At 41.1% G+C, this 22,251-nt stretch overlaps 1 long non-coding RNA gene across 1 annotated transcript in view; it reads right to left on the bottom strand.

Annotated features, from left to right (window-relative positions):
• Positions 1-22,251, bottom strand: part of LOC308346417 — a 157,349-nt gene that overhangs the window by 55,308 nt on the left and 79,790 nt on the right. Inside the window, exon 2 of the long non-coding RNA XR_013967178.1 lies at positions 22,004-22,066. This is a non-coding gene — a long non-coding RNA (uncharacterized lncRNA). The remainder of the gene's footprint in view (positions 1-22,003; positions 22,067-22,251) is intronic.

Raw genomic sequence — 22,251 nt, 5'->3', positions numbered from 1 at the left:
GAAGGCAGAGTCTTTGTTCGGTTGGGCTAGAGGCGACAGGACAAAAACCCCCTCTTTGTCAGATGGGGAGATCCGGCGCTGTTAGCCGGCAAATGGCAGAGGCCCTCTGCCCTCTGTTCTCTGGGTGACCTCGATCTGGAGGTGGAGGTGTGGTGACACAGGCCTCGGTTAGGTACCACTAAGCTGAGGGCAAGGCAATGAGATACAGTGTTTCAGGAGGCCAGGAAAAAGAAGAAGGTGTTCTAGGTTAAAACTACAAAACGCGCTGAGTACCAGGCCCAGGGATAAAAATGGCATTCTACGCCTGCCACCGGGCCCGCATCTCTGAGCTCTTGCACTGGTGCCTAAGCTGACTTGAGAATGAATCCGTAAAGAAGGCAGTGGCTTCCACCAGGAATGCACAGATTTTGTATATCATTGTGTTTCACATCTTTTGAAGAAAGGATGTCCTTTAAAAAAATTACCTCTGAGAAATTGAGGTAATTTTTAATGAATACTGTTTAAGAAACAGAAATTGTGGTTTCCATAACATTCACGACTTTGCTTTCATATGTATACATATAAAAAAATTTAATCCCATTTGCTATAATCCAAAGAAACGTGTCAAGACTCTGAGGCTGCCTTACAGTTCCCATGGAAACCAAAAATGTAACCATCATGATGGAGAGACCTGTAGATTCTCCACCATTGTGCTGTTTGAAGAAGAAGAAGAATTTGATTTTTAATTTCATGAGGGAAACACATAAATAATTTTATATGAAGTTTCTTAAATTGTGCTCAAGTATCGTCTGATGTGTTCTTTGCTGCTTCCGGGGTAATTTTCCCCAGCAACTGCTGGCAGGGTTTTGAGATCCAGGTTAGAAATATTTATTGAGCACCTATTATATATACAGAACACAATTCAGGGCTCCATGGAATAGGAAGGGTAGTGTTTTATATATAATGTCTGTATATAATTAAGAAATCACAGACAATAGTCCAAATGCCTTTATAGAACTCTGTATCAGCAATAAGACATCTTAATTATATCTTGGTTGAGGGCTCCTCAGCCCAGGACAGAGACAGCCAATCATACTTCCAATGGAGCTGAGTTTTAAACCAATTTTTACTAGAAATAATGATTTCTTCTCTGATTATAAAAGTGACATGTGCTAATCATGGAACAATTTTAAATATTGAAAATTGCAGAAGAGAAAGTTAAAATCAGTTATAATTCTAATGCCTGTGCTTTTCTGTGTCTTCTCATCTAGTCATTTGTTTCTCTGGAGATACAGGTACAGGCAGTTGTGACTTTGCATGATGTACAAATAACCATGCAAACTGAAACTGTGCAAAGTCATTTCAATAGTCAATGGGGAAAATCCAATTGTTCTGTGGCCTTTAGCGTTTTTTGTCAAAACATGAAGAACTCTCTTATTGTTGGTAATAAATGTGAAGGGAAATAGAAAATAATAAGATTAATATTTAGTAACTTAAAATACTAGAAACATTGAAGAAGAAAATGTTTTATTTTATATAAAAAGGAACAGAAGTAGTTTGAAGAGCACTTGCCTGTTTTGCATTTTGTAAGTTACAATACAGAACAATCATTTCTATGCCTTGGCAAATTGTCATAGTCTTTTCTCAGTTTAGATCAGCTTCCGGTATTTTATTCTTTACACTTTCAGTGATGTGAGCTATCTTCGAGAGTTCCTTTAGTGTAAAGTGGTTTGGGTTTGTTTGTTTGTTTGTTTGTTTTTGCCAGCGCCACTTCCTCCAGGACATTTCGATCCCTTTCTTCCCAACCACTTTTCTCATTTCTGTCAGTTTTGCCTTCCCTAGGTTCCTCTGGCTCCATATGAGGGGTCTTTCCAACTGCGGTAGTGCCAACATTCGCGGGCGGTAATTTCTTTTATAACTCCACTCACACTGATTAAAATTCCCCTTCTACTTTTCATTTCCTTGCTGCACTTCTATCATTGTTGACCCATTCCCTCTTTCAGCGGAACCATTTTTTAAAAATGCCATGTGGTTTATCACTGGAAGACAAGGAAGCAGCGCAATCAATCACACACTCTGCTTGTCTGTATGTGAATTGAATTAACAGGTGCATAGTGACCAATGAAGGACAGACTTGGAAAGAAGCGATGTGATTGGTTACTGATCCTGATATGCCTCTGTCATTTACATGGTGATTTGCCCACGGAATTGCTAGCAGTGAAGTGTTACTTCAGGCAGTTCCTCACAGTTAATATGCTGCGGTAACTGAAATTTAAAGGGCGTTGTTGAGACACCGCTGTTATTTAACATATGGTAATGGAAATTCACACATATCAAGCTTGTGCAAAGAGTGGTCTACCTGTGAGCATATTTATTAAATTATATTTTTAACAAGTCTGAGGTCATGAATATATAATTTTGCACCATGGTTTTTTTTTTTTTCTTTTAACTGGAGTATTATTCATGGGATATTAACTAGTTCCAGTAACTAGTCTCCAAAAAAATTATGGAATAATGTAGGCATTTTGGAAAATTCCAAGAGAATGGTTAAAATGAGAACTTTGGATTGGCAAAGGGTGACTTGCTTCCTAGTGAGAAGCAGGATAGGGAAAGGCATAGATATAAAAAATTGTTTGTTGTTATATCAAGAAGATGATTAATTTGGCTAAGACATATGATCTATGGTACACTAAAAATGACAATAATGTCTGAAAGTCCATTTTTCTGGGTTTTACAAATGATGATAGTTACAGCTAACATGGATGGAGTACTTACTACCTTCTGGGTACTTCTCAGGCATTATCTCACCTAAATTTCAAATCCTAGTTGCTGTCATCCTCATCTGACACACTAGGACATGGGAGCTCAGAGAGGTCACTGAGTTTGCCCAGGTCACACAGCCATTGTGGCACAGCCAGCAAAGAGCCCCAGATCCTCCGAGGTCTTGCTCCTGACTGTAGGCTCCACAACACACTTGATGACAGCACTTTGCCTTTTACACAGTTCTGCATCTATTCATACCACATGTGCTGCTGGGCAGCTTGCATGGTGTGCCAGGGGCTGTGGGGGTGCTGGGGGCTGCAATTTAGCCTGTGCCAGTAGCCAAGCAGGATCAGAAGCCTGCATACTTCCAGAAGGGTTACCTTTTCTAATTAACACAAGGCAGGCTACTCTTGGTCCTGCTCAACAAGAACAATCCTTGCCACAATGCTCAGAATTGACAGAACAGTTAGAATTGCTCCAATCTTCCTAACCCCTGTAAAAAACCCAGGCTCACACTGGGTAAGTGATCTAGCTAAGGTGAGAAATGAATCAGTGAGATAAAGACACAGTGGAGGAAGGGAGTAGATTCCGGGCTGAGCAGGTTTCATTTGAGGCAAAAGGCAACAGGGGACAGAGAGCCATGCATAAACCAGGGTACATCTTTGACTCTGACAGAGTGCAATGGGAAGTCACGGCCATTACCTAGAATAAATTGCCCTGGGCAGCTAGATGCCTTCCACCCAGAGAAATCATTTCTTCTCCAGAATTTAGGTTCTTTCCTGCATTTGGAGCAGACCTTTGGAGACACCGTCATTTCCCTTGAGAGGTAAATATATAATCACTAGGATTTAAAAAGACTGAATCTGAAAGCAAATTTCCCTTCATCTCACTGCCTTCCATAATTGAACTTTATAGACCTCTTTTAATTACAGAGTTGTAATTACTCTTGTTACTATCTTGAGAGGATCCAGGCCAAAGATTTTCTGTGCTTCTGAGCCACACTGTCTATATTCTTACCTTCCAGAGAAATGCTGTCTAAAGCAGATCCTTCAGATGTAAGGGGCCCGTTGGGGTCTACCTTTCCTCGGTGAATTTAGCAGTTCTTCTGGGCTATACAAGCTTTATAAGAATCCTTGTTAAAAAAAAAAAAAAAAAAGGCTGGGTAAGGTACAACTCAGCCTGCTTCCAAGATAGCCAAAAGATTAGTAGGCATTTAAAGATGAAACATAAAATTCCAGGACACTGGCCCTGAGAAATGCAACTTGAAAAACAGGACTCTGGTCAAATGTTTGGAAAATTCTAGATACTCTACCTCTTCTTTGGAGAGTCGCAGTACTCTTGGAGAATGCTTCCTCAGAGGTAAGAAATATTTTTGATTTTTACAAATTTCTTGCTTTCCATTTAGTTAGCTGAGATAAATTCAACATGAGCAAAACCTTTTTTATTTTTCTCATTTCTCATTTATTGATATCCTGATGAATGCGAGTTCTGTGGAACAGAAATGCTGGACCATAGCCATGGATAAATTTGGGTATGAATAGTTAATTCTCTGTTTAAACTCAGAGCTATTTCCAGTCCCCGAGCCTAGGGCTGGAAGGATAGTGACAGGAAATGCACCAGGAATGGCCAAGCTCTCTTTCTGAGGAAACAACAGCAGTTTGCAAACTTCAGTGTTGTTTTGTGTGTTTGAAATGAGGAGTGTGAGGCCAGGTGGATGAGGTTCTGTTCTCTCTCACTCTTCAACCTCAGCAGCTCTGCTATTACCTGCCTTAGATACTGAGATTTCTTAAAAGGTTTCATTAGAAAAATGTAAAATGTTCCACTGGCAAGACAAAAACACAGAAATTTAAACACCAATAATAAAAAATAAAGCAAAATGGGTAGTAGTATTTAAGAACCCATTCATGGGGGCACCTGGGTGGCTCAGTCAGTTAAACATTTGCCTTGAGGGGCACATGGGTGGCTCAGTGGGTTAAAGCCTCTGCCTTCGGCTCAGGTCATGATCCCAGGGTCCTGGAATCGAGCCCCGCATCGGGCTCTCTGTTCTGTGGCGAGCCTGTTTCTTCCTCTCTCTCTGCCTGCCTCTCCACCTACTTGTGATCTCTGTCTGTCAAATAAAAAAAAAAAAAAAAATCTTAAACAAAACAAAAAAAAACAATAAAAAATACATCTGCCTTGAGCTCAGGTCATGACCCCCAGCCAGGGTCCTGGGATTGAGCCCAGGGTCCTGGGATCAAGCACTGCATGGGGCTCCCTGCTCAGCGGGGAGTTGGCTTCTCCAGCTCCCACTCTCCCTTCTTGTGTTCCTACTCTCACTCTCTCTGTCAAATAAATAAATAAAATCTTAAAAAAAAAAATAAAAACCCATTCACGAAGCAAACAAATCTAGAGGTAATAAATATTTTCTCTGACCTTCCATAGTCACTTAACCTCTCTGAGACTTGGTACTATGAACTGAATGTTTGTGTCTCCCTAAAATCCAAAATAACCTCCCCATCCCCCACAACCAAAAGACATATGTGAAGCACTAATCCCCAGTATCATGGTATTGGAGGTATGGCTTTGGGGAGGTAATTAGGTTTAGATGAGGTCATTGAGTAGAGAGCCCCCATGATGGGATTAATGCCCTTAGAAGAAGAAAAAGAGACCAGAACTCTCCCTGTCCTGTGAGGTTACAGCAAGGCCATGGTCATCTGCAAACCAGGAAGTGGGCCCTTACTAGATCGCAAATCTTCTGGCACTTTGAACTTGGACTTCCCAACCTCCAGAACTGTGAGAAATAAGTGCTTGTTGTTTAAACCACTCAGTGGATGCCATTTTGTGATAGCATTCTGAACTAAGATACTCGGTTTTCCCATCTGTGAGATGGGAATAATAATACTGTAAGGATCAAAAGATATTTTTGGAAGAAAAAACTCACAGCTCTATACTAGATTTAAGGTAGAAAGTGAGCAAGTAGGGGAGGATGGAAGAGAAAGTGAATACTTATCATATTTTGGCTGCCCATCACCAGAATCCCCAACCCGTATTCTGGGGACTTCACCACTGTGTGTTTTGGGAGGAGGCTAATTGGGTGTTTGACTGGTGACTTTAATATTGGAGTGAGTGACATAGAGAAGTCTGGACAGGTTAGGGCTCATTTCAGTGGTGCTGGAAACCACTGTTTAGGGGCAAGAGTACAGCCAAGGCCTGTGGTCCCCAGAGAGGTGGTGCCTGAGCGAGGCAGTGTACGTGATAGGAGAATAGGGTCTGGGAGCTCCCTTTGTTTGCTATGTGGGTTCCGAGTCTGATTCTCTGACCTTTTCGCAGAGTCTGTGAGCTTCTCTATATCCTTCCATTTAATTCCCTAAAGCTGAGATTAGTCAGAACTCTTCAAGTGAGAGCCGTGACAGGCACTGACGGTGGCATATCAGAGTGGGGGGGGGAGCAGACTAGGGGCATAGAAGCATCAAGAGATATAAGGCTCTCCACTAAAATTTGATTTAAAGGGAATGGGAAAAACTAGAATCCCTGTCTGTGTCCCACCTCGGCAGATTCTGGAAGATATTTCACCCGAGGTCAGCTTTCCCGTCCCCCGTATTTTATAATCTTCGTTCGATAATCAAGCAGAGACCTGTAGAGCACCTTTTCTATTTTAAAGTGCTCTCTGTGCTTAGTTTTGTTAGTATCAAATGGAAATCCATCTTTTAAAATGTCTCAGATCAAATTAGAAGAAGACATATGACGCAGCAGAGTAATACAGACAGTAGGGATGTCGGAGAACATCACACAAAAGAAGGATAATATGTGTGGCAAATAGTCTGCTAGAATTCTTTTTTTTTTTTTTTAAGATTTTACTTATTTATTTGACAGACAGAGATCACAAGTAGGCAGAGAGGCAGGCAGAGAGAGAGGAGGAAGCAGGCTCCCTGCTGAGCAGAGAGCCAGATGTGGGGCTTGATCCCAGGACCCTGAGATCATGACCTGAGCTGAAGGCAGAGGCTTAACCCACTGAGCCACCCAGGCACCCCAGTCTGCTAGAATTCTAACCCAAAGAGCCCTTGACTACTGGGGACCAGGGGAGTTAATTCCTATCTTGCCGCAAAGCTAAGCCCCGCCGTTTTCTGATGAATGCCCAGAGGAGGAATAAGAATACCACTGCCGTTAAGACTGGGCAGAAGGACCCTCAGGGTTACCTTTATGGGCAGGCACAGTCGTGAATCTGGTGTCATTTGCACAGAACCCCTTAGAGATCTGGGGGTGTCTCTTTCCCCTCCTCTGTGTTGCTAGAGAAGTCACCTCGCTCTCCTTTTCAAATTCAATGTCAGAGGAAGCCAGCAGTGACTTGTCATGTCTAGCTTATCTGTGTACCTCTGAGAGCTATCAAAGAAAAAAAGCCTAAAACTGCTGCATGGCCTGTGATATTTTTATAAAGAATATGGTAAAAAGGCAGACAGTCCCATCGCCATATTGACTTGGGACCTTACGGTAGTGAAGAGTCTCTTTCTGCAATAGCTCAGTGGCTCATGGTGCTGAGTTGCTCTGGCCAACAGAGATAACTGAAATTCTTGGCTAGTGGCCCTGCCATTGGCACCTCCAGCCTGTGGAGCCAACATTTCAGATGCAGTAAAAACAATGAGATTATGGTTTGGCTGCTGCCTTGTGCTGATGGCTTCTAAAGTTGTACATTGCCTGTCATCACCAGCAACAACTTGGTTGAGTTATTGAAGCCAAAAAAAAAAAAAGCTAACATAAAATCTCTCCACTGTTTTTAAACATTAGGTATACTCATAACTGGGTTGCTTTATAGTCATCTCCTTAATGACATAAGAACACCTCTTGGAGCTTGGAGGATGATGCTGTCATAGCAGCCGACAATAACGACAACAGTAATAATAAGAGTTTACTGAGCACTTACTATGTGTCAGGTAAGATGCTCTGCAAAGGCTTTCAAGCTTTAAAACTTATAACAAGCAAGATAGTGGTGCATAGCTAGGAAATGTAAAGCCTGCATGTGCATCTATGTCCTGCTGCCTCTCAGGCCTTTGCTTTTAAACCCCCTTAGCCCTGCATCAGAGGTAGACCAGAACTTTCTCCCACATGGGTGAGGGAGGCAACAGCTTCATGGAACTGGATCACCTGGTTCCAGCAGGTGCCACGAGGTACAAGCCACCTCTCTCTCATAGTACTAAACCCAAGCTGATGCTCTCTCTGCCCACATGGCACCTTTGTCCACTTTCCCCATTTCTGTCAAAGCTATGCCAAATTGGGATCACCCTGGGGTCATCCAATCAAATTCTCTCAATCCTTTTTTGGAAAGTTTACCTTGTCCATGGAGCCCAGGCCTCTCATGCTTCATCTGGATTTTGCGATAATGCCCCATAGTCACCCAGCCTTTGTCTCTCCCTTCTAGGCTGAACTACATGCCTCTCTGCCAGGTGAACCTTCCAGAAAGGCCTGAAACATCAGAAGTGGCATTAAATGATGAATCAGGACAGCTCTGCTCTTCTTAGCTCTGCCACCAGGTAAGTGACATTGGGAGTCACTTCAACCCTCCGGATCTTTGGATTCCTGTAATTACCAAGGGAGAAGTTGGAATTGAAGCTCTCCGAGGTCCCACTCAGGGCTGTCATTATAGCAGTGCGTGAATGAGTCAGGTCTTTGCTTTTACACTTGCCTATGGATTCTGTTTGAACTCTCAAGCTGGGTGCTCAAAGCCTTATAAAAAAGTTTTCTCACACCATTTTGCAAGCTAGTCATTCCTCCTATCATCGCGTATTCATCTCAAAGTCCCAGCTTTTCTTCCTGCTATCCTTGCTTCTCAGAAAGTCCAAGTCCTGTGGCGCCGGGGGAGCTCAGTGGGTTGAACGTCTCGCTCTTAGTTTTGACCCAGGTCATGGTCTCAGGGTCCTGGGATTGAGTTCAGGTTAGGCTCTGCCCTGAGCGGGGAGTGTACTTGGGATTCTCTCTTTCCCTCTCCCCCTGCCCCTCCTCCACACTCCCCTTCTGCCTCCCCTGCATGCTCTCTCTGTCTCTCTTTCCCAAAATAAATAAGCAGATCTTTAAAAAAAAGAAAGAAAGAAAGAAAGTCCATGTCCTCCCTCTTCACAATCTACACTTTACACCATCACCAAGGTTCTACTCAAGAACTCTATCTTCCCTGACTTCTTCCCCGAGTGACCTCAGGCTGCAACATTTTAATTCTATACAGAATAGATATATGATAGTAGGCCTTAGCCAAAGAGCCTGGACCCAAGAGCCAGCCTGCCTGGATTCAAAGCCTGGCTCTGCTCTTTACCAGCTGCTAGTTAGTTAGTCTCTCTGTGTTTCAGTTTCACCACATGGAAAATGGGATCATAAAAGGGGCTACTTGGTAAGACTGTTGTGAGCATTCATATATGTAAGACACATAGAGAGTTTCTGGCACGTAGTAAATGCTATGTAATATCATCTATTATTATTACAACTAAATTTCACACACTTTAAATAACTCTTAGCACTAAATTGTTTCATGCATGTAGATATTGTCTCCCCAAGCAAATAGCAAGGATCTTCACTATTTTCTATTTTTTTTTTCATGTCTTGGCAAACAATTGGTTCTTAATAAATGCTTTTAATGAACATATGAATTAAGTAAATGAGTAGAAAAAATGAATGAATTACCATCCAGCCTCAACAGAGGAGAACAAGGAAGAAGTGGGTATAAAGACAAATTTTATCTAATTCTGGAGGAAAGAGCCCAAATACACTAGACTTCTTTCATGTACCATGTAACAGTTTATTTAGTTTCTAAGGGTGCATATCACACCATTACTTGTTCTGTAGGAGGATGCTAGATGAGGAAAAACAAAATGAGAACAAAAATCAATCTAATATTAGTTCTATATCGATGGGCCTTTTCAATGTTAAGGAAGAGTTGGTTCATAGGAGACATCTAATGATGGATAATATATTTCTTCAGCTATTCGGGAAGAAGAATCACATTTATTCATTGGGATGAACCAAAAGCTTGGAAAACCACAACACTGCATACACAGGAATTAAGAAACTATAGCTCTTATTTTCGACAACATATTTCTTTTTCTTTTTCTTTTTTAACAGAAGGGGAGAGAGGCAGGCTAAGGGCAGAGGGAGAGGGAGAATCCCAAGCAGACTGACACCCAGTGCAGAGCTCGATGCAGGGCTGGAGCCCATGACCCTGAGATCATGACCTGAGCTGACACCCAGAGTCAGATGCTCAAACGACTTAGCCACCCTGGGGCTCCAACAACATATTTCTTTAAAAAACGGTTTCCTTTTACTACTAAATGTCTACATTTCAACTTGAGGAGTCTGTTTCAGATCGATAAGGGCCTGACTATCACCAAGTTGTGAAAAGAATATTAGCACAGAGTTGATGCATAAGGTCTACCTGTCCCAGTGGATGGACGGTGGGGTAAAACCTAGAGGATTGGTTCTCTGGGTGGGGAGGGAACTCAGAGCACAGCCACCACACATCTTCTTCCAAACAAACACCTGAAGGCAGGCAGCGGACCTACACCACAACTTGAGCATTTTGTTTGGCAAATAAAGACATTCATGATGGAAACCAACAGAAGCAAGACCCTGCTGCTGCAGCCACTGTCTTCTCCTTAATGTTTTGGTTTCTTTCTGAATCTTTGCAGCCAAACTCTAATGAGAATGAGAATTTGTAATGGATTTACTAATGATATATAATTCAATACATAAGAGTATGAAAATCCTCCAAAATGTGTATGAGGGTCACTATGTTGAGAAGTTATTACAGGATAGGAGAGAAAGTGAAAAACAGGTGAGGAATAAAAGGATAAAAATGTCCTTATTTCACCAACTCATCTTTTTACTTTTGTTTTATTGTGAGTTCTAAATATGTCCAGATGAAATGTGTTGATTTGGCCTTGAAGCTTCTCAATAATGGGGCATTTCATGAGTGCTAAGCAATACAGATTTCCTGTAAAGCCACCAAGCTTCCTTAAGAAGTGTTCTGGAAGGAAAATTCCTCATACTTTTGTTACATTTCTCATTACCAAGTAAAATCAAATGCCAGTGCCAAGTCGGACAGGAAGAGAGTTGTGACATCCAATTCCACATTCCACTGAAGGTGAGATGACATACAGATTGTTTTTCAGACAATTGTTTTTTCATGCTTCTTAGGGCACTTCCTGTTTGTGAATCAGTCTCACAGGGGATACAGACCAAGGTGTACCGTGGCAGCAGTATGGGACGGTGGGAAGGCTTGTTGTGTCTTAATGCTTTTGTACAGCCTTTGGAAGACATGTGAGGCCTAGAGCCTTAGAACAGGCTGGTTACAATGTCTGAGGTGAAAATATAGCAAAACCTCAAAGTCATACGTGCACTAGAGGTAGGAATACAATTAATTCCTTTGCTCACCACAGGGAAGATCAGATTACCTAATGGATCTACTCATCAAGTGGGATGGTCAGTGGGTCTCCATCAAGCTGCCCTGATGGACAAGGTTATTGATTTCATCCTGGTCTTTACTGATTTCTGACATATCTCAAAAACAAACAGAAAAACCCTACAATTCTCCTGCCCTCCCCCAAACCCCAAACATTAACTCTAATGCCCCTTTCTCCAGAACATTAGGGAATATGACAGGCCATCCGAGAATGAAAAAGGCTTCCACTTTGATCAGTAGAATAACATATTCACAAATATTTACTGAGCCCTATCTATGCTGGGTGCTTGGGCTAGGCAAGTGAGTAAGACACAGTTCCTGCTGTAGAGGAGCTTATAGTCTACTAAGATGAGCTTTCCTGTCTCAAATGGAACACGTGTGGCCAGCTGAGGCTTCATATTCATAACAAGGGACTTTTTAAAAAGTCTTTCACCTGCTAGGGTTCCCATAAAATAATCTGCTACTTTATGTCTCTGGGGATTAAATTATTTTCATACTACATATAGCTGTCTGGCTCAAACTTCACACGCTTAAGGGAAAAAAAAAAAAGTCATTTCCAGGCTAGAATGATGTACATGTTTCTTTTTCTCAACTGAACTTTTCACAAGCATTGGGTAGACTCTCTGAATCTCAAAAACACAGTAGAATGTGATGTCAAGAATTTGGCAAGTACCTAGAGAAAATCAACTGAACTTTAACTTAACATTTTATTGCCTCCTCACCAAATGAAGAAAGGAAGAAAAAATACAGATATATAAACTTATTGATTTATAGCTTTTAAAATATTGTCTTTTTCTATAATGTATTTGTTCTTCTCTAAGTGTTTCAAATTGTTACTTAGCCCATATGGAAATGCACAGTAAATGTTTCCAAACAATGAGAATTCCTCTAGCTGGGGGGAAAGAAAGAGAGAGAGAGAGAGAGAGAGAGAGAAAGAATGGTTATAAAACTTCCTGGAGAGGACTCACTTTGTTTAATCTCCCTCTAGGCTGTGAGTGACTTGAGGTTAAGGAATGCTTTACTCATCTTTGTCACCCTGCATCTACTTCAAGGCCTAGGATATGGTAGGTGCTCCACAAATGTTTGTTGAATGAATGGATGGATGGATGGATGGATGTCTACATCTTGAAGAAGGAGGTAATAGGTAGAGAAAGATGGGGAAAGGTTGAGGAGGAGGGAGAAACATTTATACAGTCTGGGAAGTATGGGAGGATGTATGTGCAGGGAACAGTGGTAAGTGACACTGACAGAGTTGCATGGGAAGGGGTGGTGGCAGAGGAGAATGAAGAGTCTCTCTGCAGTCACACTGGGAAATACATCTTTCTATTCTACCATAAGGGACAGGTTATTGCTCTGCATTGTCTTTTATTTAGTCTTTGAAGGCCACACTAGGTCAAGCTGCATCACTACATCTCCATTTGACCCCTCTACTAATTTATGGGTATAAAGAAGCATGCCTTTTGGAGCTGTCATGTGTGGCTGAGCAGTCTGTGCACTGCACAATTCCAGGGCACACCCTTTGCATGCGGTACAATGGGTGGCAGCCCCGTGTTCCCTTGAACTCCATCTATGCATAATGGAATACAATTACACATTTATAAACATGCTGAGAAATACAATATGCTGGAAGATGCTTTTAACTAACCTCTTTACCTGTTCCTGAAGACCAAACAATTCTTCCACTTTCCCCAGTTGTGAGAGTTATATTGTAAAAACAAATGCGTGTTTTGTATGTGTGTTGCTTCCACAGTCTAACTCAGTGATTAAAGGGCACCTGCTTGGAACCATTCCATACTGGATGGAGTTCTGAGGCTGGAATGCTTGGGTTCTAATCCCGGCTCCACCACTCAGTGTGTGATCTTGTGCAAGCTACTTTGTTTCTCTGGGCCTCAGTTTCCCTAGTTGCAAAACAGGAGTAATAAGAGCACCCACCATCTACGGCTGATGTAAGAAATAATGGAAATAATCTGTGTAAGGTGCTTAGCACAGTGATTGGAACATAGGGAGTTCTCATAGGTATTAGCAATCCGGCTTCTAAAATTATTATTATTGTCAGTACTGGACTACCAGGTTTGGCCTGCTAGGCAGAATTCCTCCTGAGCCCCTAGAACTGGGACTGCCCATCTAGGGCCTTCCCCTTTCCAATGAGCAGGCAGATATCAACGTTTTTCTCAGGTTGTTTATTCCACGAGAGTTAGCCAGACCATCCCAAGCTGTGGGTCAATCTCTCACAAATAGACACACACACTACATGTACACACACTTCCCCTCTACTCCAAGAACTGCTGACAACAATGCTAGAGAATAAATATGTTGTGTAGGCAGCCCTCCCCATCTCTTTTTTCCAGATGAGTCTGTTCAAACATAATTGTTGGATTTGAGAAGAAAATGAGAACCGTGAGACTCAAAACATTTCATGGCTAACAGCAACAGAATGATGGTTTTTGGCAAAAGATGAGCACCAGAAAAGAGAAAGAAAACAAGTTTTGTTGTTTTTGGTGGTGGGGAGTGTGTGCACAAGTCAGACTGTAAGTAGGGTGGGAAATCTGTAAGATCTGGAAAGGGACATGGAAATCAATGAGCAAGCTGGTGTTGGAGGCATCTAGGGTCAGACAGACAGTTAGAGAGAGAAAACTCACTGGCAAGTTAAAGACCGGAGTCCAGCAATAAGAAACAAGGGATCAGAACACTTATTCTCATTTAATTTTTTACTCATTCATTTGGCAACTTGTTATGGAGTCCTGACCATGTGCTGGGATGTGTCAGATGCAGGCAATCAGTAGAGAACAAGGGACTCCCTACCTTCATGGAGCTTACAGTCTACTGCAGACCAAAAGCATGTTCTCAGTGAGAAGCTGTATCCCAGAAGTAAGGGCAAAGCATTAAGGAGGGTGGGGGTAGTGTGGTCTGATGAAGTGTTTTGGAAAAAAGCTGGTGCTTTCTGGGAACAATAGAATGGCTGGGGTGCATCGTGGGAGTGGAGCAAGGTGAGCATGAAGAAGTAAACAGGAGCAATGCCATGAAGAACTTCTTACATCAAAGGTTAAGGAACTTGTTCTTGATTTTGAGAGTACTCTGCTTTGTAAGACTTAAATATTACCCAGATCTCAAGGACTAGAAGCCAGGGATGGGAACTGAGTGGCCATTTTCTTAAAAATGACATAATACATATGAAGAAAACTCCACTGGGAATATTTGTTGGACAGTCCTTCCTCCCTTTTGTTGTCCTGAGAGCTAAAGGACTGTCCCTGCTTGTGGTAGAGCATTCGGCAAATATGAACATCTTCAGCCCTTCCCAGCACCTATCCCACTTTAGAGCAAACCTAGCAGCAGCCCACATGTTTGCTGTGGGTGAGTTTCATAAAGCTGTAAAGAAGAAAAGGAAGCCTATCATTTATTAGCTTCTTGCCGCCATGTTCCAATTCCTCAGCCTGACAAGATCCTCCAACCTCTTCCACCTGCACTCATATGACCCCCGTGCATGGATCCTCTCTTCCAGTCCAATGAGTCTCAAGCCCTCCATGGATTGCCCTGCTTCGATGCCTCTGACTTGTCCTTTAAAGGTTTAGCCTCTCTCAAGTTATCTTATCTGTAAATTGGGGACCATCATAGCTTTATTCAGGATGTTACATGGATCATGTGTCTGAAAGTACCAAGCACAGAGCCTGGCATGAAAACATTGTTCAACACATGCAAGCAGTTGCCAATGTTAGGTTCTAGATCCTTGTCCATGTGTCACCAACTTCAATACTGAAATGTTTTCAGACCCGTGTATGAGATCAGTGCTGGGAACTGGAGTAGATTGGAGAGGGCACGACTGGCAATGAACATGCCGAGAAACAAAAACAAAAACTAAAAATACAAAAAGTGAAAATGAAAACAACCAAAAAGCCATGTCTACAAGCTCATTTGGCTTAAGCCTGCTATTTACTTTGTAAAGCCCACCTTTGACTTCTGCCTCTTCACTTTAGGTTATAATATCCTTCCAGTTGTAATCCTCTTCCGTCTACCCTGTGCCACTTGTTTTTCACTTAGTTCATATCCTTTGTAGCATTACTGATATCTCTGCATAAATTTTTTGACCTTCAGGACTGCTATGAGAAATAGGTCAAGCTACACATATAAGGTGTTGAGTTCCTGGCACATACATTTTAGCTTTATTGTTTTTAATAATGATAATGATGACAACAGATGTCTCTTAAATTCAGAGACCAGGTCTCTAAGAGTTCCAAGAATCTCCTTCCCACTTGTTGACTTGGCGAAGAATAATATTAACAATAATAACGACTACTGCATATTGAATGACTACATGACAGGACCTGTTCTGAGTACTATATGTGCCTTAACTCATTTCTGCTCATGAGAACTCTCACAGTAGACTCAATTAGTATCAGACAATATCATATTATAGAAGTAAGACAACCAAAGCAAAAGATAAATAATTAGCCAAGTTTGGCAGTTGGAAAGTGGCAGAGTCGGGATTTGAACCAGTTGGTTCTTCATTCTCTGACCAAGTTCTGTTCATCCTTGAAGGCCCAGCTCACGTGGACCTCCTCTCCAATTTCCCATACAGAGTTGGCTGAGTTACTTCATGTTCTGTACTCCCAAGCACTTTGAATATATCTCCCCTACAGCAATGTTCACATTGAATAATATTTACGGATTTATGAGTGTGTTTATGTGTATGTGAGTTTCTTAAGGAAGACTCTATAAATTACTCACTGTTGCATACTTAGCATAGGGCGTGGCACATATATGATGGGCAAAAAATATGTGCTGAAATTTAATGAACTAGAGGTCCTCGGTAAAACTTGATGTTCATGATGGTGGTAGCTATGAGAGATCAAACATGGTTGAATGGAAATGTCAAATGATAAGAAACGCAGTGCTAAGTTTTTGGCTGTATGATTTTATAATATTATTATTGCTGTCATCATTTTCTGGGTTGGGGTAGCTAAAATGAATCCTATCTAAGATGGCTCATTAACCAGAGGCCCCCAGTCCCTTTTAGTTACATGCCTTTCCACCCCATCCCTTTAGAGAAGTATCAGTTCACGGTAGATATGACTGCCCTGAGAAAGACACAGAAAAAATAAAAGATATGCTGAAACTTACACCACTTAGCAACAATTATTACTATTTCACCAGAGGTTACACAAATAAGCCAGAAGAATGATTAAAGGATCCCCACTCCAATGTGAGCCAACGATCCATATTTTATTATAACAATACCTTCTGTAGTATTTTAAAATTTACAATCCTCTCCTTTCCATTATTTCATGATTCTTACAACAATTCACTGGACTAGGCAGGACCAGCTTAGGGGAAGGAAGAGATTGCCTGAGGTTCATGCCAGTGAGAGATGGAATCAAGACAAGGACCTGTTTTCCATACAACATGTACAAAACACACCAAACAAGATAGTCAGAGTAACTAATTCATTATTGGGAGATTGCTGTCCCTGGTGTGCACTGATCTGTACTCTTAAGGCTCTGAAGACAGGGACGATTTTGCAGATGATGGGACATGGAAACTCTGAGAACTGGGCCAAGAGACAATATGCTAAGGGCCAAAAAAAAAAAGATGGGGTTCATGAGTTTCGGCATAGAGAAATGTGTTGATGTGTTGGGTGATGCTTACTTATTGGAGACCACAGAAAGAAGTTCTGTCACAGAAGGATGTCATATGGTGAATTTCATAGGATAAAAAATTTTAAAAAATATTCTGCTTCAAAAGAAGAGATGAGATAGGCATGTGTAAGGCAAGAAGACAGAGGAATTTTCAGTCAGTGTGAATGGCCTTGGCCAACTACATTATATTTAATGTTCATATGTATGCTGTGAAAGAACTCTTCTTTCTTTATGTCACTGCTAAAAGATACATCAGATTCTTTGTGCCTGTGTCCCTCATCTTAGTTCCCTGTTCCCATCTATGCTGGGCTTACTGTCAACCCTACAGGAATGTGGAGAAATTTAGAAGCAGGAAATGATCAGAATGTCTCCTTTGATGCCAGCACATAAGCTTGCCTTGTATTTCCTCATGCTTTGTCCCTGTGGTTTCTGCAGACTCTCTGGGCCCTGGTGTCAGAAACCCTTCCTATGGACAATTCTCCTGGGTCTTGAGCACCAAGCTTGCCCTGATCTTTGAATTATTTTTGACTTCCCTTTATTTCTCATATGCTGGCTGCCCCTTTCCCCACTGTTGACCATAGGGTTCAACGTGGACTTGCTTTGGCTTATGGTCACACTTATTTTTGCCAACTGCCTGGTGCGGACAGGGATCTCCATTGTACATCTACTTTCTTAAACAATGTGTGACTATATGAGAAACTGACTGAAATAGGTGACATTTTGGGAATACCTACTGATAGGTTCATGTTCACAAAGACACAGTTCATGTCCATGAGTTCTTGCTGGTTGAGACAGAGACACACAGAGATAGAGACAGAGAAGAGAAGAGAAGGGAAGGGAAGAGTTGAGTTCCAGCCATCTGCAAATGAAAGATGAGGCAGAGACATAGCAATTCCAAAGTACAGCTGAATCCCATTAAAAAGTCATGTGAAAGTTCTGTATTCCTGCCATTGTGATGAAGGGGGAAAGCAAATGTCTGAAAGTTTCACAAAGCAAACATTTTGTGACCAGAACACTTAAAGTTCTGTAAAATCTCATGAACATAGAAACAGTTTGATGGGAGCTCAGCAAGTCCATGAAGGATAGTCAGCATTGGGAGGTCACCAAAGGGAAATTCCATGCCCCTCAGCAAAGGAGCATCTGTGGGAGGAAGTCAAAGCCAGGTGGGCTCCCTTAGCTGATGCAAGAACAAAGACCTGATGCACAAGGAGTGCAGACAAAGCTGTCTTTATATTCATAGCCTGTCTTTTAGAAAATTATTTCAAGTCAATAGATAATTGGCCTTAATTCTTTTCCTCTAAATTTTTTCTTTAGATTGACTCTGGACCTTAAAATTAAATTTAAGCTGTTCTCAGCAATAAAGAAGAATTAATTGAAGTGTTCCTGGTAGCCCTTTTGAGTGACTGGTGGGTATTATCTCTCTAGACTTCAAAAGAGTTTCTTTAAGAGGCTTCATAGTGTGATGAAAAAAATCCAAACGGCATAAAGCAACAGGTTTACATTTTATTTTAGTAATAAAAAACCCGTATAGATCTAAAAATACACATTTTTTCTAGGGTAGTTTTAAAGATTCTGTGAATATTTATATTCTGTTTTTGCACATACACTTTTCTATGCTTGGAATTCTTTGGGACAATTAACTGCCCAGTCCAGAAAAGGGAACTAGAAAGGCCAAGCATGAGGAAGAATTATTATACCTTTCAGTGTGAAAAGATGAAGGCTTAAGGCAGAAAGGACAGCTGTTTACAAAACCACAAAGGGTAGGGCAGGGAAAACACAACAAGGACCATCCTCAAAAATTGATCAAAGGTAGCTTTTGCATAAATAAAAGAAAGCATGAAGTCACATAGTGGTTATTAATTCTCTGGAAACTATTATCCAAAGAAATGCTCCAATCAGAAAATAAAAAATAGGTGGGAGAAGATGATGAATTTAACAATAACTAACTATTGTGGGATGCTGGGAATACCTCATAGAAAACAACCTTATCTCCCCCACCCTTTCTCCCCTCCAAAGTATGCCTAATTGTTATTCTAGAATCAGGCTACTCAGTGTGAAAGACAACCAGGTCTGGGGCCTGAACTATAAATGGAGATTCTTTGGTTCTTTTTGAGAATGACAGTCTTGGCAAGTGGTCATCTGTCCTCCACCTTGCCTCCTGTAAGGTAAAGTGGTCCGCAGTCCTGAATTTAATAACATGGGAGTAAAAAAAAACACAAGACATGGGGAGTTTCTTCAGTGTCATCACTTGAATACAAAAGATCAGCATGAGACTGATTCAGCAGTAGAATCCTGGGAATTTAGTATGCCAACATGAATGTCACAAATACGGTTTATGCCTGATATATAATTCCATTCCATGGCTTCCCTGAGATCTGGCTTCTCACAATATTTGCTTTCTTTTAAAGTATTTAAGAAGAGTAGGAAATTGATGATGGAGGAGAGAATACTTATTTCACCCCAAGATGTCTTTTCCGCATCGCCTCCCTCTCTCCTTCTCCCTTGTCTGATACAGGCAGAGGAGTCTGTGCCACAGGCATGAAATAATTCCGAGGGGTGGTTCCCTCAGAATCCCAACACCCTGGGTCACCTCATTGGCCTGTAACACCTGCTCTCCTTCTAGAGAGTGACCAGTCCTGAGCCCCAGCAAGGGCGTGTGGAAGCACCAATGGAGAACACAATAGGATTTAAGAAACCCATAAACCCACCAGGCATTGCCTAGTCTGTCTTGGCTAGAACCTTATTCATAGAACTAATCTTTCTCAGAAATAACAAAGGGAAATGACATCATTTGTAATTCTCGGCTGTGTCCATAATAAAAGTAAGGGCCAAAGTCTAGGTAGATCCACCTCTATTAGATGATAATGATGGTGATGATGATTTTTTGTGGAGGAGGGCTGGCTATTGAAGAATCACACAAAATAACTTAAAAATATGAAAAAAAAATGAGTCCTCTTTCTCTCTCCTAAAATTTACTATTAAATTTCAGATAGCTCTGTAAGCCTTTGACTCCAACTTTGTATTGAAATGGAACAAAAGGACTCCTTCGAGGAGACAGCATTCAGCTTAGTTGAGGGAAAGTTAAAAACTCTTTGACATTAAAGAGCTCCCTTTAAGGCCTTGGGGTTCTGAATTCAACTACATTGTCTTCTCAACCACCTTAGACATTTGTTTTAAATAAGCCTTTACAAAGTAAACATTTTAAAAAAGGACCTCAAAACTGTGTTTCAGACCAGCAAAATAAGTACAGATTCCAGATGTTTCTCATTTTTCTACGTCACTAATTCAAAGTCAACAATGTCTTGTTTATTGGACTTTTATTTAATCCTAATATTTTACATATCTCTCTTCTAAGAATCCCCTTTCCTATCTCTGCATCCCTTTCTCTAGCCAAAGTCATCTCTGCGGTCATTTGTCATTGATGGAACTGGAACTTTGCAGCAGATACTAAGACATATTTAAACTTGGGCCCAAATGAGACTTCATAATTGTATATAGCTAGCTGTTTTCTGCTTATATCTGTATCTGTATGAAAAATCAGGGAAATTTCTTTCTGCCAAAATCTTTAAAAATTGGATATATGCAATGCTTTGTGAGTTGATTAGAGGTTAGGGAGGTCAATCACCTTTCAGGGTACTCTTCCAATCCTCTGACCTTCTGATGCCTGCCCTTGGGTCACCCAGCTGGCCTTCTGGATTTTGCATTAAGGGCTGATGGGTATTAGAGGAACTAATCTCAGATACTATTGGTGCTCTCCTAGCCCTACAGGTGGGTCTGGGGGAGGGATTTCTATACTTTACCATGTTCTTAATTTTCCCTGGCTCCACGTTGGAGTTCTAGCCATGGCCAAGGAACTAAGAGAGCAGAGAGCTGACAATAGCAAATCTCCATGGCAAATATAATGTAGTAGGGTAGGAATCATGCAAAGGAAAGACACTTGATCTGTTCCTTACGTGCTTGTTTTTAATGGGATGAGGTCTAATGTGACATTCTTGAATTTATAATTCTATTGATATAATTATTTTTGATTATAGATTATATTTACTGAGGTAGGCACTGTGTGAAGTGCACCTGGATTATCTTCATTATTTCTTACAACAATACCATTTTACAAATGATGAAACAGTCCTAGAGACTGTAATACCTATTTGCTCATGAAATAGGCATGCTATTGAGAAGAAATCATGTATATCTTTGCAAAGGAGGGGTGTCTTAAGCAAGGGCATTTGGGGGGCAGCATTTAGCAATCATTTCAGAATGACAATATAATTCATAGGTTTAGCAGACGATTCATAGGTATTCATAGGGTTACAGCAAATTATATTAAGGTTGGAGGTGAAATGGCTGCTGGGAAAGCTATTAAGACTGGCTTCTGGAATTGGAGGTAATGACTACTGTACAGACCTCCAACATATCCTAAACACTACAAGAGAACACGAGCTCCTTTCGGACAACACAATCCTTTGTGAATGACTTCAGAGGTGACAATACAACACTTCCAACCCACATGAAAATATTAACTTGTAAAGAGAATGTCCTACAGATATTAGGTCTAAAAGGCAACCATCTTTAGAAGTTGGGCACCCTTTTATAGGTGTGTCTAGCGTGACTACAGAAGCATTCCTTCCAAAGGCTAAAAAGGGATTTAAATCAGTTAATTAGTTGACAACTTCTACTGCATACCTACTTTTGATGGAGTCCCATATTAGATAGCATTTAAATTGTCATAAAGACAGTAATTACAGGTTTTTAATGCAGTATGATTTTGTGATGCAAACTTGAGCTTGCTAAATGACTAATGAATGGATGAACCTGCAGGAAGCAGGAAAAAAAATCAGTGGAGAAAAGAAAGGATGAGATGTCAAATCACCAAATTTCTTCAATCCAGAGGAGATATTTTATGTTCCTGCGTCCACAAAGCCTGTCTAAAGCAGCGATTGTCAGACTTGTGTGTGTGTCAGAATCACTTGGAAAGTTTGTTAAAGCACAAGGAAGGGTCAGAGAATTTGCATTGCTGGCAAGTTCCCAGGTGGTACTGATGCTGTTTGTTGGTCTGGGGACCACACTTTCAGAACCACCAAAACAACTGGAGATCCTGTTGGACCTTTCCCAGTCTACATTCTAGATATTTGTCCAGTGTCAACATATCTTTGGATTTTCTAAACTTGGGTTCTTTTGAAACAAGCTTTTCAGTTTCACATTTAGTACTTCTTACCTGATGAAATTCCGTACGTTTTCAACCAGAAGAGACTTCATGAGAAAAAACTGGATGTAAAGGCTGTGGAGAGAAAGATGAAGCAATCAAGAGAGGAAACAGAAAGTCCTCTATCATTATAATTCGTAGTAACTTTTAGGTAGAGTAAACATCATTATCCCAAGGATATAGTCATTGTATTTTCTATATTGCTTTTTATAGAAATTTGCAGATAAAGAAGATGCAATTGGATCAACACAGTGACAAGT

Source organism: Martes martes (genome assembly GCF_963455335.1).
Source record: "Martes martes genome assembly, chromosome: 7".
Taxonomy (NCBI): domain Eukaryota; kingdom Metazoa; phylum Chordata; class Mammalia; order Carnivora; family Mustelidae; genus Martes; species Martes martes.
This window is presented reverse-complemented; position numbering and strand designations above follow the sequence as displayed.